At 42.9% G+C, this 17205-nt stretch overlaps 1 long non-coding RNA gene across 12 annotated transcripts in view; it reads left to right on the forward strand.

The window, feature by feature from the left end:
* The window catches only part of LOC308194881, a 188401-nt gene that overhangs the window by 51375 nt on the left and 119821 nt on the right, over nucleotides 1–17205 (forward strand). For all 12 annotated transcript variants that reach the window (XR_013950963.1, XR_013950964.1, XR_013950965.1 and 9 more), the window contains one exon: nucleotides 10143–10258. This is a non-coding gene — a long non-coding RNA (uncharacterized lncRNA). The remainder of the gene's footprint in view (nucleotides 1–10142; nucleotides 10259–17205) is intronic.

Consider the following 17205-nt stretch of genomic DNA (forward strand, 5'->3'; position numbering starts at 1 on the left):
CCGAGTTGCATGCAGGTGGATTTGCACTTTCTACTCTATCAACACAACTATTTAAACCTCACCTGGATTTAGCTTTTATTACTCTATATTGCTGCAGCTATCCTCATGGAAACTGCTTCTGCCTGCTTTGTCATAAGGATCAGTCGCTGTACTTGCGTTTTGGTTGGAGTGGTCATGTTTGGCTGAAGGACTACTGATGTCACAGTGGGATCTGCAGAGGTCTGTGCCCATCTCCACCTGTCTGTAGAAACAGGCTTCCATGCTTATCATGGAAGGAAGTGATTGCAGCCTTATATTCTTTTGCAGTATGCTCAGGTTGAACTTAATCTTTGCAAAACTAATGAGGGGTTGGGTGGAATAGGCAGGATGGGAACTTAACTGATTCCCTCTAAATGAGCTTAGTAACAACCAGGAGTGCTGCGAATGGATCAAATTGCCTTCAAGTGTCAGGCAGCTTTAAGCTTTGACAGTGCGGTGAAGCTTTTCTGGAAGCTACGTTGTTTGATTGGAGGTGCTTGCTTGCTGTTCTCAAGGAGGTGTGTGTGAGGGGGAAAAAGCCTCAAAATTGCTGAAAGCCAGTGCCAGAGGTTAACGTGTCTTTCAGCACAAACCTGTGATAATTACTGGCAAAAATGGAAGACAACCACGGCAAAGAATTGTACCTGCCTCTCATGAGCAGCATGCTTGATCTGCAGTAAGAAGATATAACAAATACTAAGTTTTGTGCTTTTGCATGAAAAGTGCACCAAAAAGACAAAAGCTAAAGTTTGGGGGGGAATGTGTAATTTAAATAACTAAATTCAGACATCTGGCTTACAGTACTGAGGCTCTGTTATTGCTTTCGTACCGGATGGTGCATGCCTCTTTGCTTTCCTGTACTTAGGAACTACTTTAAAAATTTGGCCCCTGTTTTTAAAGCCATAATTGCTTGTGTTAGTGGAAATCTTATTAGTTTTTTCTGGTGTTATCAAAATAGACTAGCTTACCAAAGCTAGCACTGAGGGTTTGCATTTCCATAATGTCCTCTCTTCCAAAGGATGCAGGTCACTTGGTTTGGGTTATAGCTGTCCCCTGGCTGTAATGGGGAGCCATGACACGTAGCAGCCAGCCAGCTGTACTCACTGGCAGGCGTTTATAGCTATAACTCACTTTTCTATCGTCTGGTTCAGAATAGAAAAGGTTCCTACTATGCGTAGGGACGGACAAAGTCTGGAGAAAAAAAACCACCAAAGCACTATTGAAAGTATGGAAGGTGTATATAGGTAGGTAGCATGCAATTACTTAGCTGGCATTGAGTTGAGTGCTGACCCTGTAAAAGCCAACATCTTGCTGATGTATAGGCTTTTTAGCTATGCATGGTTTTGGACGTGTCCCCCATATAATCTAAGTCTATTTTGTGCTGTGGTCTTTCTCCCCAACCTCTCATACATAAACTGCCTTTGGCTTTGGCACTAGCAGCACCATAAGTTAATCAAATTCCACACAATTTCACCCTTTTGTGTGATGTTTCACTTAAGAGCAGGCTTTGGGGTATGGGAGATTCATATGGCATGTGCGCAATTTCAGGGAAAGAAGGGGGAAAATCAGGACAGACTGATAAGTGACCCAGCTAACCTCCCTCCCAGTATACAACCCTTGCTTTTTTCTTCAATACACTCTCTTTCAAAGCAATCTCAGTCTTTCATCAGAGCTTTCCAGTGCACTCCCAATGGGTTTACATAAATCTCACTGTTCTTGCTCTTTTTTTCCCCCCTCCCCCCCAAGTCCTTGTGTTTCCATTTCTTTAAATCTTTTATCCTCAGGTTGCTACCGATGGCAATACGGATTACCTATCGGCTCCTCCAAATATTTCACAAAGTCCTTGCCTGTTCTCACCCTGCAGAGCTTACAGGCACAGATGTGATGAAAGAAATTTGAAAGGCACAGCTAGGCAATCCTGAGCCAGGCGGAGTGCATTCCCCTTTTTACAGCTTATTGCTTTCTGGATGTTTCTTTTGACCGGTCATCAATCATTGTGGTGGTAACTCTGAAGTTATTCCTGAAATATCTGTTCCTCTGATAAAACTTAACAATAGCACATACAGTACAAGAAAAGAAAGGCGTTTGGGGCTTCAAGTTAAACAAGGGCTTTGTTCTGACTCTGGTCCACCCCTATCCCCCTCCCTTTTTTTTAAAGTAAAAGATTTTCCTCAGCAGGACCCCACTAGTTAGCTTACGAGAGACCTCTATGTGCATAAGTGGTGATCAGAGGCAGCAGAGAAGCGGGTCTGAAGACAAACTGGGGTGCATGCAGCCTCCTACAGAAGAGCTCCGGGGCACAGAAAAGAAAAGCAGGACGCCAGCTTAGAGCTTCCTTTCAGCTGCCAAACCTTACCTTTCCTGGGAAGTTTTTTAGAGTGCTTCAACTCTGAAAGCCCGGTGAGCCCAGCAGCAGAGGCAGATTGCTGCCTGACGGGTGGAACAGGCCCTCAAACCCTGGTGCAACCTTTCAAAAGGCAAAGAAGCATAAGAAGCTCCATACAGCCCGGCTGCCCCTTCCAGGGGCTCGGAGGCACCGTGTGAGAGCATGGGGATGCCTCTGCCTGCATCAGGGGCAGTGGGGTGGCTGGTATGAGGCAGTAATTTGGGGGGCCTTATCCTTCAGGAGGTGCTGCAATCCCAGGTGTTCGCTTAAACGCCTTCCCTGTGAGTTGTATTCAGTTTTTATGGGGTGAGAGGTAGAAGCGAGTAAAAATAACTCCTGTCTTTACCCTGTTCCTGCGTTGGTAGGGCTCTTCCCAGAGCTTTGATTTGCTCCTTTCCTTTGCTTGGATTATTTCCATTTTAAGGCCTTGTGCGCTTAGAAGTGAATCACCCTTGTAATTGAGCTGCAAGCTGTGAACCTTTCTCCGTTCTTTGATTAATCTGGTCCATTGATCAGAATCATTTTTGGGAAACTCTGGAAGCTTCTGAGTTGCTCTTGGTGTTTAAGATGTTCCCATGCTTTTGATTAACTCAAATAAAAGAGTCCTGGCAGGACTGATGGTTTCTTTTGCCCCAGTAGTGATGCTGGCAGTTCATTCTTGTCCATCAGCTCGACGCTTTGCAGAGAACTTGCAAATGAAGAAGTTTTTGTTACCAGTGGATAGAAAGGCAAGGGAAACGGGTCTAGATCAGTCAGACTTCAGTGGCTATTTGCAGCAAAAGGCAGAAAAGTTCAACAACCAGATTGGAAGTGGGGGGGGAAAAAAATGATTTTTCAGATGCCAAAGGATCCAGTCATCCATCCTTAACCTCTAGAGTAAAACTCATCTCTAGTGTAAATACAGGAGTTGTGCTGGGGATTGAGTTAGCCGCAAGTTTACAAGAGGCAGCTCTCTGCAGATTGGCGTTGCACAAAAGCTTCCTATAGAGCCCACAGTAATTTATCTATGAAGAAATTGCCAGGCTTTGTAGCTCTTTAAAAGTTCAGGCTACCTCATTTTTCCTGGAAATTGTTTATTTAGCTTCTTTAGTTCTACTTGTCCGAGTAGTTGTTCAGATGACGCAGATCCTGTTGTGGTGGTTGGCGGTATAAAAATACCTAGGTAAAAAGGTTTAGTTTGCCACTGTTTCATTGTAAGAGAGCTTAAGCTTACACTGGATCTGGCATCAAAATGAGCAGGAAAAAATGGGCATAAACTGCAATGGAGGAAGTCTGGATAAAACATTAGGAAAAACTTCTCGAAGATAATGATGGTCAAAACACTGGGAAATAACATTGTGGACTCGGCCTTGCTGGAGGCTTCCTGGATGAGGTTTGAGAAATATTTGTAGGGAATAACATAGGTGTAGTGGAATCGTCCTTGGGGCAGGAGCCTGCAGCCAGCGCCTCGGTGTTCCCTTGCAGCAGTATGACTCTGGGACTCACAGACACCCCGGCAGTGTGAAAGCAGTGAGCCTGCTGCAGGTTTACTCAGCTCAGGTGGAAGATAGGAGAAAAGGCACTGAGGTTTGTTTTGTGAGCCTTCTTGTCCGCCTCAAGGCGTTGGCAGTGTGCATTTCCTGCATTTAGGATGAATAGGAAGGACAGGTACAAAAGCCTTAACTCTGCATTCATTTTAGTTAACCACAAAAAAGGTCAGTTTATTTTAATACACGCGCACTATGCCATGTTACATTTTAGTAGCTTTAGCTGAATGCAGCGCTCTAGGCTGTCATATGAAAAGATCATTTAGGATTAAAGGTAGTGTATATTTTTATTTGCCCAATCCCAGGCACAAGCAATTAGACACATGTGATTTCTTGCTCAAAAATAAGCTGAAAAAGATAACTGCAGGCATTTCTGGGAACTCTTGAATGGCAGTGCCATATGCTGTGCTTATATTGGAACAGAAAATAAATACATTTCCTTGCCACACTTTGCAGATTATTTTAGGTGATAAACTGTGGGAGATCAGTAAATGCCTATTACTGATTAACACTATCAGGAGAGCTACAGGAGCAGTTCCCAGTGCCCTGGGGAAGGGAGTGCTTGGGGGGGCCCCACAGCACTGGGAAGGGGGCCCTGTCCAGTCCTGTTTTCTGTGTTTATCTGGTGGTACCAGGTTGTAGTGCAGGACCAGGTCTTCCACCACACCTGCTCAGGTGGCTTTACGGGGAAAGGTGGGCAAGCTTATGGGCAGGGTAAAGACTTCTACATCTTCCCCTTGTGATTCTGTGCCACCAGCCTGTGAGGCGTGGGCTTTCGTGTCTCCTGATGCAGTTGCAGCTCTCTCTCCCCATCTGTACAACCATCACCATCTGCTAAATGGTATGTTTTTGTTTAAGATTTGGGCAGAAGAGCTTTTGAGGTGTGTGTGTGTTTGGCTCCATAGGGAGGCTTCTAAAGAACCATACCTGTTTTTCAGGATGTCCGAGGTCAGAACTGGATAGGGTTTTTGAGATCACTGGCATCTAGCATGTATTTATGGTTCTGGCATTAAAGCAGACTACATTAGTCTGCTATTTCCCTTGTTTTTCTGCATTTAAGCTGTTTGCTTATTGCTTTTCGCTGGCTGGGCAAGTTCAGTAACTGCTTGCAGTATGCTGGCTTCAGTAGTTAATGATTTATTTGTTTAAAGACAACTCTTTTTACCATGTTCTTTTTTTCCAGGAACACATTCTGCTAGTATAGATGAATATTGATTGATTGTATTTGTAAGGCTGAGAGAATGGATTTGCTCGGGATTAATTTGGCTCTCTGAACTGTACTGTGGACCTTGTACAGTATCTCATCAGCAGGCAAAGCCACTTCTCCTGCATCTTCCAACCTGAGATAAGAGTTTGGCTTTCTTTTTGGTTTAAGCTCCTGAGCATCAGATTTACTACTGCCGTAAAAAGGGTTTACTCAGTGTGCCCAGTGGAGCAGTGTCTACCAGAGGTTAATCCAGTGGTGAACATCCTCTGTAGTGTGTCTGTGGCAGCACAGATCTTACGGATTTCTGCTTTCTTCCTTGTCTGTGGTGCTCCCGTTTTAAATGATGAAAGAGGATTTTAAACCTGTGCAGAAAATGGCATCCTTGCTGAGGGCAGAGTAGATCATGCAATTTATAGGACATATCTGCTGCAGGCTTGTAAAGCCTGGGAGTTGCCTACTGGAAAGGAAAGCTGCCCTTCCTTACGGGGTGTTGCAACAGCTGAGTCAGCAGGTAGGGTTGAACTTGCAAGTCCCCAGGATTTATGAAAGAGAGGGCTGCCAAGATGCAGCCATTCATCACTTTTTTTTTTCCTTCTTTCATAACCATCTATTTGAATAAAATTTCACTTTTGTATTAGATTAGGTTTTACCATTGTCACCAGGTTTTACAAAATGGGTTACGGAAGCTTAGCAGAGGGGGGTATTAAGATGTACACGAGTAACCACTAATTTACAGGCTGTGCTTTCTGTGGGTTAGTTTGCTTTTTGTGAGATCATGAGGGCAAAAGTATATGTTAGCATATTAATAGGAAAAATAATTAAAGATATTACAACCTGTGCAGATTATCTTGTCACTGGGTCTTCTTACATTGCTTCTGCAGTACTGCCTTGTCAACTGTACTTCTTGTTTTGTATTTCTTCCACTCCGTTTGCCTGAAGGCCTGTCTTAAAACAACAAGAGAAGCAGAGTGGTTGCTTTCTGTGTAAGAAATGTTCTGTTTTTAAATAGAATTTTCAAGAATCGTAATGTGTTTTGTGAATGATGGAGCTATCGTTTCCTGAGATAAAGCATCACTTCTTTTAGCATAGAAAAGAGAAAACAAAGGAAAGGTCTCTGCAGTCTGTTACTCTGACATCTTACTATTAACCAAAGTTAGGTGTCTAGGCTAAGCCAGGTGTTGTCACTCCGTCAGTAGTAAATGAAGAGGGAGAAGCACCTGAAGGGCTTGGTCCATCTAAAAAGAGGTTTCTAAGATGCAATGCGCTTTTGGAACAGCCTCTTCCAGTGACTACAGACAAAGCTTAAACAGCTGATGAAAAGTGAATGCCTTTTTAAATGGTTAGTATCAGTTGGATAAATCCAACACTCGTTATGAGAGTTCTCTCTTCTGGGAAAGTCGAAATAAACAAAATCATTTCATTTAAACTTCCTATGAGAATTGTGACTTCTGAGCAAAATCAAATTCTGAAACATATGTTTGAAATGATCTTTGTTTGGGAATTGTTTTGCAATGTGTCCTTTTTCAGTGTAATATGAGCCTTCTGTGGTATGGTATGTGAGACAGCTTGGAAAATCTGAGTTGTAATGAGGAATAAGGGCAGGAAATAGCCAGGTGGTTCTTCATTTAAATGAAACATTGAAGTAGTGTATGGAGGGGGTGCTTGTGTGTTTTGGGTCTTCTCTGTTTTATTGGTGGAAAACTGAGACATGCCATGGAAAAAGACTTTGGGTTTAAAAGCAAAAAACCTTAGTTTTCTGTCATGGTGGTTTAGACTGTTTTTTCAGTCTGCCTTACAGATGAGATTTCTGTGTCTCCGGAATACAAGTAGTGTGGTTTTTGTTTTAAGGTATAAACTCAGGCATGTGTGACTGACTGTTAATTCCAGGAGTCTGCAAGGAAAGAGTGAGGCTAGGCAATGTCTGTCTGGGTGAAAGATGACAAGCTCTGCGTTGTAGGTCTGAATGTTTTGTTTTTTCTCTTCTTTGGTCTGTAACTTTAGAAGAGCGTGATGGCTCTCGATATACATCACTCTGCCAGTCTCTGTAAAGGAAGAAACTTGTTGGTGAGCTCGTATGGGTCAGTCCTGATGACACAAGTCAACAAGCAGGCACTGGCTGGTTCAGGCAACCTGCTGAAGGTGAAACGGAAGAGAGCACACAGAGAAGCAATTCTCATGCAAGAAACTTTGCTGCTCAGCTAGGATTATGGAGAAAATAAAGCTGCTCTGTAATCTGCCATAATTGCAGCAAACCAGACTAGCAGTTCTTCCCAGCTTTCATCCTTTTGTGAGGACTTTGGTTAGCAGAGACACTGTGCCCATGACGCACAAAAAGAGAAGTGTCATCGGGCTGCTCTGTGGCCATTGTGCCTGTGACAGACACATCAGAACATGTCTCTGCAATAAATGTGAGCCACAGACAACTTAATTAAAAAAAAAAAAAATAAAAGGAAAAGAAATGCCAGCATCTGGGCAGTTTGATGCTCAGCTTTACTGGAGCTTAGGGATGTTGGATCTCCTGTTCCACGTAATTGTATAAACAGACTTCATCATCTCCTCCCCAAGCAGGTCCTCTAAAGGTAGTGCAGATGAGTGAAGCATTGAAGGGTGGCAAACATATGACTTTCCATCTTTCTCTTTTTTTCCCTTTTTTCCCTTTTTGTAATGAATAGGGGTGTTGTCAGCTGCCTGCATTGTGTTCATCACTGTCAGGGCTGGCAGTGTAACAGATAACTGGATGGATTCAAGGCCACCCAGGGAATGGAGCCTGACAGGACCTCATTCATCAATTCCATTTCAGAGGTCTCTATGGAAGAGCTGGCATCAAAAAAGTAATCAAGGCTCACAGGACCATGTGGGGGTTTGTGAGGAGTGCTCTGCATTGCAAACAAACCGAGCTGTCAAATCTGTTTTGTAAATGAAGTGTTTTTCTGGAGACTGTGTTTATAACTGTCACCCTAAGCATACTCCCCATAATATACAACTACTGTGGCAGCCCAGGGCCACAACCTGGTCTTCTCCCAGCTTCCAAATAAAAAATTGCAATCGCAGGGAGAAGTTAAAAAGGTGTGTGTGGGGAGGTGGGGGCGTTTAAAATACGGTTCATCCTAATGGTTTGTTTTATCAGGTGGCCTCTCTATCTTCAGTTCTGGTCTCGGCACCCGAGCCCCATTCATCTCATGTAATTGGCTCGCTAAGTATGACGCCTTGCCTTCTGCAGACCAGGCACACGGTGCAATTTGCCACTGGCTATGTGAACTTTGTGACAGCAAATGAGTTTGCCCTAAAGATAAAAAATATCCAAGGGGACGAAGGGAAGGCATTTGTCAGCAGTGAGAGGCTAGTACTGATAGCCCTTACATATGAAATCATGCCAAAAGCTTTAGGTTTCCAGAGTGACAACAGGTGAGCTGTCTGCTGAGCCTGGTGACTGCTCACCTCTCAGTCTCTTCTGACAGGCGGGATAGGTAGCTATCTGTACATGCAGCACACAAGGAAGGAGGAGTTCATGAAAGGAAGACTGTCTGCACTAAAATTTTATGTTACACTTAACTACTTTGGACTGGCAGAGCAGAAACTTCCTTTTGGATTACCATTTTTTATTATTAAATACCGTAAAACACTTACCGTGACTTATGCTTCTTAGAAATTATGTGTATGTGCTAAGAATAGCTTTACATAATGCAGTGGATATTTTCTTTTAAGTTGCTAAGTTTTCTTCTCAGTCCTAAGCTCTCTTGAGGCAGCAAAAGCTTAGTAAATCCTGGAAATGATACCGCTTGAATGCAGCTTTAGATGACAGAATGAAACAAGCAGAGGTAGTGCAAGACCTTCCCCAGCTTCGGTAGCTTGGGTTACACTCGGTGTTGGCTGCCCAAACAGTTCCTAAAGGACAACCCATAGCAAAACATTTGCCACACTGAGAATTTCATAAGATGGCAATGATCTTTATTCGTACAGCACTTTTCACCCAGGAGAAAAACACAGTGCTTCACAAAGTGATTTTTACAAGCTGTACGCCACTGAAAAACTAGCTCCTCCAGGATGAAATACATCAGCTGCTTCACAGCAGCACCACTGCATGAATAAAATAATAAAGCTATTTGGAGAGGAGTTAATGGCTGCCATGGAGCCAGTCAGTGACTGACAGGCAGCAGTAGGTTTTGCTGAAGGTGATGGGAGTCCTGAACTCTGTTTCCAGGAGAAAGGAGGGTGCAATTCAGTATCCCTTTGCACAGCGAGAGCTGGAGGGAGCAGCGAGCCCTCCCGTGGTAACAGGCCTGGTGGCGAGGGGCCCCTCAGATGCTGAGGAAGGAGGTTGATGAAGGAGGTGAAACAAAGGTGGAGGGGGGTGATAGAGTTGGAAAGGCCGGCTATTGAGAGCATGTGTGAAGTAGTCCTGTCCCCTGGTGGCTTTGGCTTTTGTGTCCCCCATATCTCCTGCAGTGACTGCAGCTTGGGGTGAGCCAGGCCAGCTGAGAGCTGGTAGGCCGGGGGGAAGGTTTGACCTGCAGATGGAAGTTGATCCAGCCAACTCAATATAGAGTGGGGTACCCCTGCACTTGCTGACAGCAGGGAGTTGTAAACCTGACCATAATATATCCTAGATCAGGGATTTCCTCTGGGAGGTGCTGCAAATTCAGGGCAGGGTGGGGAGGAGATAGCCCACCAGCTGTGTCTACACGTCTTGGTCTCATTCACCTCAGAGCTTTGTCTTTGACATCCTCAGTGCCAGACAGTGCGGATGATCTTTGCAGACAAAGGAGATTTCACCAAAGAGTACCTGAATGCATACAGTTACCCTTTGCAGGCTAGGAAATGACCTGACAAGTCTTGCAAGATGAACTAGGTGCTTAGGCCAAGGGGTTAATAATGATCCACTTCAGTGAAGTGGCACAAAGACAATTGGAGCCAAAGAGGCTGAGGAGGCTAAATTGCTGTGAAAAGTGTTATGATATTATGTATGTCCCAGCTGTCTGCAACTTCTCCTTCACATGTGTTTTAGGAATGCAACCTCCAGAGACAAATCATCTCCCTTTCCTGGATGGTGGAAGGATGCTTCGGTGCAGAGAAGTGTGTTGCTGACCAGACCTCCTCCAGAACCTGACCTGCTTTCCAGAGGTAACTTTTTTTTTTTAATTTCACAAACTCTGATTGTACATCAGCTTCAGCAGTCAGATGGTGAGTACTTAAGAAGATTTAACAACATGTAGAATGGGAATTTGCTCAACTGAAGAACCACTTGCAAAATTCAGACAATTGAATTTGGTTCTAAAAGTGGGGGGTATTCAGACCCAATGTTGTAATTTAGGACCACCTTTTGTTTACAGCTGTACTTATTACTGGCACAAAAATTTCAGGAATTTTCTGTGGCACAGTGGAAGCCTCAGTGAGAATCGCTTTGTAAAGGTCAAAAGGAACATTAGAGAAATTTGGAGGCACATTAGGGTCTGATAGAAAAAAAGAACTGTGAGTAGATTGAAAAAGAACATTGGAGAACTACATTGTGTCTTGTGGTGAAGGACACAGATTCCTAGTTAGTGGCTTATGTGATCATGTCACTGTTAAATGAACAGCTGGACCAGCTGCTATACAGTAAAAAAAAAAAAGGCCTAATTTGCAGTTATGATACTATAAAAATCTTGTAATCCCTCACTTCGATTTGCCACATGAATGTGTCTTTTTGGTATGAATAATTGGGTTCACTGCTACATAAGAAATGCATGTATTTCATTTTATTTGACATGGTTGACCCTGGAGATGTTAACAAAATGTGTCAAGCTACACAAATCAAGTCAAAATAAATATAGTAGAATCAGATGTTAGAATTTGTCTGTTTAAAAACAAACAAAAAAACCACAACAGTGTAACAGGGAGAAATCTGGATGTGCATGTAGACTTTGGCCTGTGACTTGAAGATGAGTCTGGTTCTGGCCATATCATGTTGCCTGAGAACTAAGGTTGCTCCATGGAAAGCAGTTATCCCAATCATGCAACTCCGTGGAAAACATGGAAGCAACATCTTCAGTATGCAGTAGGAGGCAATTTTGTAAGGGCATGGGAGTCCCACAGCTGATAAGTGTGTTAGCCTTACAGAATTTGAAAACAAGTAGATGTTTTGGATTAGGTAACATGCTTGTTCTTCATGTTATGTAACCAAGAAAATCAAAATTTAAATTGTTTTGCTAGTATTTGGAAATTCTCCTATGTAAAGAGCCTGTCCTCCATTTTATTATCCTTATTTCCTCTCTAATGCTGAGATCAACTACGCTTGGATGAAATTATAAACCAAGAGGAAAGGTGAGGACAGAATTGCAAATCAGGGATGAACTGCTTTGAGGTTACAAAACAGAGGGAGGAAAACAGAATCTTTGCTCTTCTTTATTGCAGTAGAGCCTGGAGCTGTGCTTGTGCAGAAATAGAAGCACAAAACAGAAAAAGCAAGTTGTCAGTTACCAGCAACTTGTTATGGAACTGGATTTGATATTTATAGTACATGGAGTGGAAGGGGGAAAAGACAGGCTTTTTCTTCTGCTGCAGAAGGCAGACCTGATGGTGTTGAAGGTCATGCAACTTTGCAGTCTCTCTTATGAAGTGAGTAATGAGCAACCAACTTGGGGGGAAAAAAAAAGACTTTTTATCTCATTAAGAAAACAGTGCGATCTAATTAGCATAGCCTGTTTTTAATTAGTATGTAAGATCAGCTATGGTAATGAAAGGGAAACAAGAAAGCTGGACAGAAGTTTACTGGGGTTCAACTGTGCAAAAATAATTATGATAGAGCAGCTCCTAAAACATAAATAATTTGAAGCAATTCCTTTTGATAAACAGTATACTAAAGATCTGCAAAACAGTAATGAATGGTAACAGCTGAAATAGATGTCAAGGCATGTTTGGCTTCATCAAAGAGGTAATAGAATTATTTAAGTTTTCTGGCATCCGTAATTTTTACCTATTGAAGTTGAAGAAACAATCGTAGCTCCTAAAGGATAATTGCAAGTATGGTATTTCTGCTATAATTATTTTTTTCTGTTTGTGGCTGAAACAGGCTATTCCTTGTGATATGTCTGATACAAGCAGCTTTAGCTGAAGGAGGCAGCTCTTGTAGGTGGTGACTCTTTGTGGTCTTTAAAAGAAATCTCCCCTCTTGTAGCCTTGGCGGTGTTGTGCTTCCTGTAGGTGCTATTGTGTAGTGAGAGAATAGTCTTCCAGCTATTGTGGTTTTAAAGCCAGCTGAGGAAAGGGTTAGAGAGCATGGTGCTAAACCCTTGCAGTACCCATTGTTAGTGGTGCCCTGGCGCTATTCCAGGGGACAATTGGGCCCTGTGACAAAGTGATTTTGCCAGGCAGTGCTGAGGAGGGATCTGCAAAAAAACATTTCTGACTTCTGTACCAGCTGCTACACCACTGCACAAGGGATCTCTGATGGACAAAAATGACCTTTAGGGCATGGTGAAGCTTTACTGTCAACAACACCACCCCCCCCCCCCCCCCCCCCCCATGTAGTACAAGCTCTGTGCCAACTAGCATGCTTTGTCAGTGGTTGTGTGGCAGCAAAACCTTATGGGTATGGGCTATCCAGGCCACTGTGTCAAACCATTTCCTCGTTGCCTTTCAGTACTCTTTGTTTTCAATGTTATGGTATGGATTGATCCTCCTCCCTCACATTTGTTTTCACCACAGGCACAGAAGGCGGTTTCATTTAAGCTGTATTTATAGGGTAGTCCAGTAGAGGGAATAGGCTGGACTCTCAAATGTGTGTCAGTGGCAGCTAAATAATGAAAGGTGGTGGCTTGAGTATCTGTGGCTGAGCGGTAAACACAAAAATAACATCAGTCTGCAGCAGGATTTGTACTAACTCTTTACTCTGCTGCCAGCCATGGTTTTGGACCCTCTATGCAGCATCTGAAAGCAGCATCTGGCTGTCCTGGTTCATTTCTTGTAAACCTTTTGGAAAGAGAAAGGAAAGAATTGCTTGCAGAGGGAATGGGGAAGGAAGAGAGGAGAGAGCTGTAAATATAGAAATTATCTTAAAAATAAAATTGTCCTCATGGAAGAGGTGGGAGCACATTCAGCAGAAGAGGAGATAGGAAAAGGCTGAAACTAAACATAATTCAAGGCAGCAGCCTTAGGATGTTCCATGAGTTCAAGGTGATAGCCTTCACTGCTAAGAACCAACCCGCAGATTTTTATTTTTTGTCCCCTAATACTCTTACTGCATTATGAATAGGGACTCTGCCTAAATTAATGCCTAAGTAAAGTCAGTGCTGCTATCCTGTTTCCTGATAATGTGTTTTTAAAGTGCCTATAGCTGGCAGATCTGGGATGCTGCAAACATAATAGAAATAAAACTGGACTCGGCGGCCTAGAACATCAAGCACTCCAACAGCCATCACCACGAAAAGGAAAACGGGCAAAACAGTCTGGGGAACTACGGGCTCTTGAAAAGAGCCAAAGCAGGGTAAGAAGGTGCTGTTCTGGTGCAGCAAACTAACAATTCAGAGGGAAATTTAGGACAGAGAAGAAAAATAAATGGCAGTTGCAGTCACGTTGGCCTAGGGATCCTGTTGCTCAAGTACTTTAGCTCTAACTATTAAGGGCTTTCAAGTGCTATCAGCAAGACGTGTCAATATGCCTCATATTGGTGTACTGCCAATTCTTTCTGGATAATGTGGAAAGAGAAGTATGCATTTATAAGTGCCAGGAGATAAACCTCGATTTCCAAGTTATATTTCTATGTTTTTCTATTAAAACTTGTGGTTGGATCCATCTATTACATAAACATAAATATGGGAACACAGTGAGCTGGGCCATTAATACATTTCATGGTAACATTGACATCATAACCCACAGGAATTTTGCTCTTGTGGTTTATTTTGCTAGTCCCAGAACTGTGGGAAGTATTTATGGTCTTCACGATTCACCGGTTATATTTATAATCACTAGAAAGAGTCATTTGTATTTGGTAAGAAGATTTTTTTTTTTAAGATTTATTATTTTTATTTCTCCAGACTACAGTTTGGGTTTAAAGCTAACATTCAGCAATTTATAAGTGCTTTTCTGTCATACACCCAAATAGGATTCACCTTTCGCTGCGGTGAGAGATCTGTTAGTATCCTGAGCAGGTTTGAATGCTCTGGCAGTGGCTGAGCTGGGGGAGGAGGAGTGCTGGGTGGCTTGTTTGATGCAGTCAACAGTGTGTGGAAGAAATACTGCATGCTCAAGGTCACGCTCGCAACCCTGTATCACATAGCATGAGCAGCGTCATTTGAAATCTTATGTGACGGCTGAAGCTGCCAGAAATAAAAGAAGATGCTCCGGAATAGTGTTGGTTCAACTTTATTCCTCAGCTGTCAGAGATTTCTGTGCTTATGAAACCCTTTGGGGCTCCCCTTCCCCGTCTGGCTCCGTGTTGGTCCCCCAGCAAGCGTGTTGGGGTGGCCGTAAGCTGCTTGCCTTGGAGGGCTCGCTGTCACGTAACTTCAAATAATTCCTGAGGATGGAGGTGCTCGTGTTTCCCTGCAGTGAGTTAGAGCTGGAGCCCAAATGAGGCCTGGAGGGCTCAGGCAACTTCAGTGGGTTTTGGATGATATCTTCACCTTTCTCTATCTGAATTACTTTCTTTGTTCAGAGTACACTTTCACCAAAGTTAGCCATTGTCTTTCATGGGGTCGCTGCCAAGTACTGACCTGAATATGCTGATTTGCTGCTGCAGGACAGGCCATAGGAGGAAGTGTAGTAAATAAAAGGAAATGTGTTTGTCCTTGGAGAGGAGTCTCCTCACTTGACTCTAGAGTAGTCATTGCTCTGCTTTCATTCAGTTTGACTTCTGGGAAAGAAATGACCCTCTTCAAGGAGGTTACCCCTGTGAAGCCAACAATAAGGAGTTCCCACCTTGGAAGAACAGGCTACAGGAAAGGGGTGTAAATAAAGCACAAATGAGATGGAGCCCCAACCCCTTAGTTTGAAACCCAGGTTAGTAACAGGTACTTCACCAGAGAGGTTCCTGGCCATGCAGAGGTGGAATCGACATTTAAAACAAAATCTGGAAAGAGAGAAAAAAACTTTTGTTACTATGTATGGCTTTGCCATGTCCCATTTTCCACCTGCCCTAATGCCCACCAGCTCGGAGAGAAGTTTTTTTAGTTCAGCAGGTGTTCAGGGGGAGCTGTCATGCTTTGCTTCTTCCTATATGGACTTTGTTCTTCCTTTGCCATGTTTTGATCTTGATGGCTGGGTTAGCTGCACTCTTGATTTAAAAAAAAAACATATTTTTGTGTAGGTACAAAATGTCTTGGCATTGCTGAGGTGTGTGAGAAGAATAGTGTCAGCTGATTTTTCCTACTTCTCAAACCAAACCAATCTGTTCCTTTGAGCTGGCAAGCAAGAAAGAACACGGCTCTTCAGAACCTGCTCTTCCTAAGTAATAGTAATTAAGAAATGCTTTTGCTGCACTGTATTTGCCTAGTAATTTTACCTTTGTTAATTCTAAGAGCAAACCCTCTAGTGGCATTAGTGATCCTGAACATAAGAAGGATTTATACCAAAATCCCAATTCCTAATCTCATGCAGTCTGAAGCGTTTAATGTTTGATGAGGTTTGTTTTCTGAAGTTTGATATCTGTGCCTCTGAGAGTTTAAGCGGTGGTGTAGTCCCTTCAAAATCAGGAGTTCAGAGAATTAGGTCACAATGCAGACAGCACGTTTTCTACAACTCTTATTTTCTTCACCTTGTGCTGTCCTATATAAATCCCTGTAAAGTAGTTGCGAAGAGCCTTCTTCATTGCTAAAAAGAGGATTTTTATTTTTTTTAAAGCTGTAATATCTAAGGTGTGAAAATCCCCAAGTGAAAACACGAGGAAGGTGAGGCTTCTTAGCTTTATTACATACTAAGGAAAGAAAATTGACCCACATTTGGATAAATAGTGTTGATCTCTCCTACTTTTAATGTTTTCATCTACCTTCTGTAGTAAAACCGAATTACTCTACGTTTGTACAGGTAAAAATTGACCTGTGGTGAGTGAGTGTTTCTGGTTAGCCACTGCTGACATAGCATACCAAATGTAATTTCCACAGAAACCCATTTTTGAGGCTTGGGTCTGAATCTGCTTCGCTCCCTCATTCTGCATAGTAATCTGAAGAAATTTGGTACGAAGATGGCTGGTATTGTGCTGATTACTGGTGCAGATGTCTGCATGTCTCCCAGGTGGGTGGCGAATGGGCTCCTTTATTTCTTTCTGCCTATTCACGTCTCTCACTCGCTAATTAGCCAGAGCATTCCCCTCACCTTTGCGCACTTACCCTCTTGATTACCCTGCTGCAGCCCTCCAGCCTGAGCCTTTACATTTCAGTGCAATGTTTTTCCTTATAACTCAGACTGACCGCTGTTTGGGGTTGACAGGGCTATTTAGTACGTGCATGCTTGGGGTTGCCTAGAAGGCATTACATTTTGGATTAGAAAAGTTCCAGAGGGTGTGTAATGAAACATTAAGCTAGATAAAACCAACTATTTCCCCATAGATACGGAAAAGTTTTTGTTAGGAGGAGGTTTTTAGCTACTGTGAACAGATTGGTATTAGTCATCAACGAGAATTAAAGTCTCAATATGTGACTATACAATTCATGGTCTGAGAGGAGGTGTCTGGTTTTCTGATTGTTGTAACTTGGGGGGAAAAAAAATAAATAACTTCAACATATCCAGATTTGCTGCTATCATGGCTCTGACTGGGACTTTTGGTTTAGCAGATGCTGTCAGGCTAAGAGCCTGATAGCCCTTTTTCTTTGTGCAAGTCATACACCAGGGATCGCAACCCTATGGCTGCTTTGCTCTCAGCCACGTTATTAACTCTGGTGGCACGTCTCCCGTTTTACGTGATGTTCGTGACTGCTCTTCAGACTCGATTCTCCTGCTCTTTAGATGATGCAGTAATTATTGCAGTAATGTTTGGGTTGTGAGGTATGAAGATTGCAAAGAGGTATTTACAATCTATTGAATGCTCTATTAAAAAAAAATAAATATTTTCTGTAGAAACAACATTCGAGCCAAATTTTGTTTCTATAATCTCTTGA

Source organism: Anser brachyrhynchus (genome assembly GCF_964034855.1).
Source record: "Anser brachyrhynchus genome assembly, chromosome: 4".
Taxonomy (NCBI): Eukaryota; Metazoa; Chordata; class Aves; order Anseriformes; family Anatidae; genus Anser; species Anser brachyrhynchus.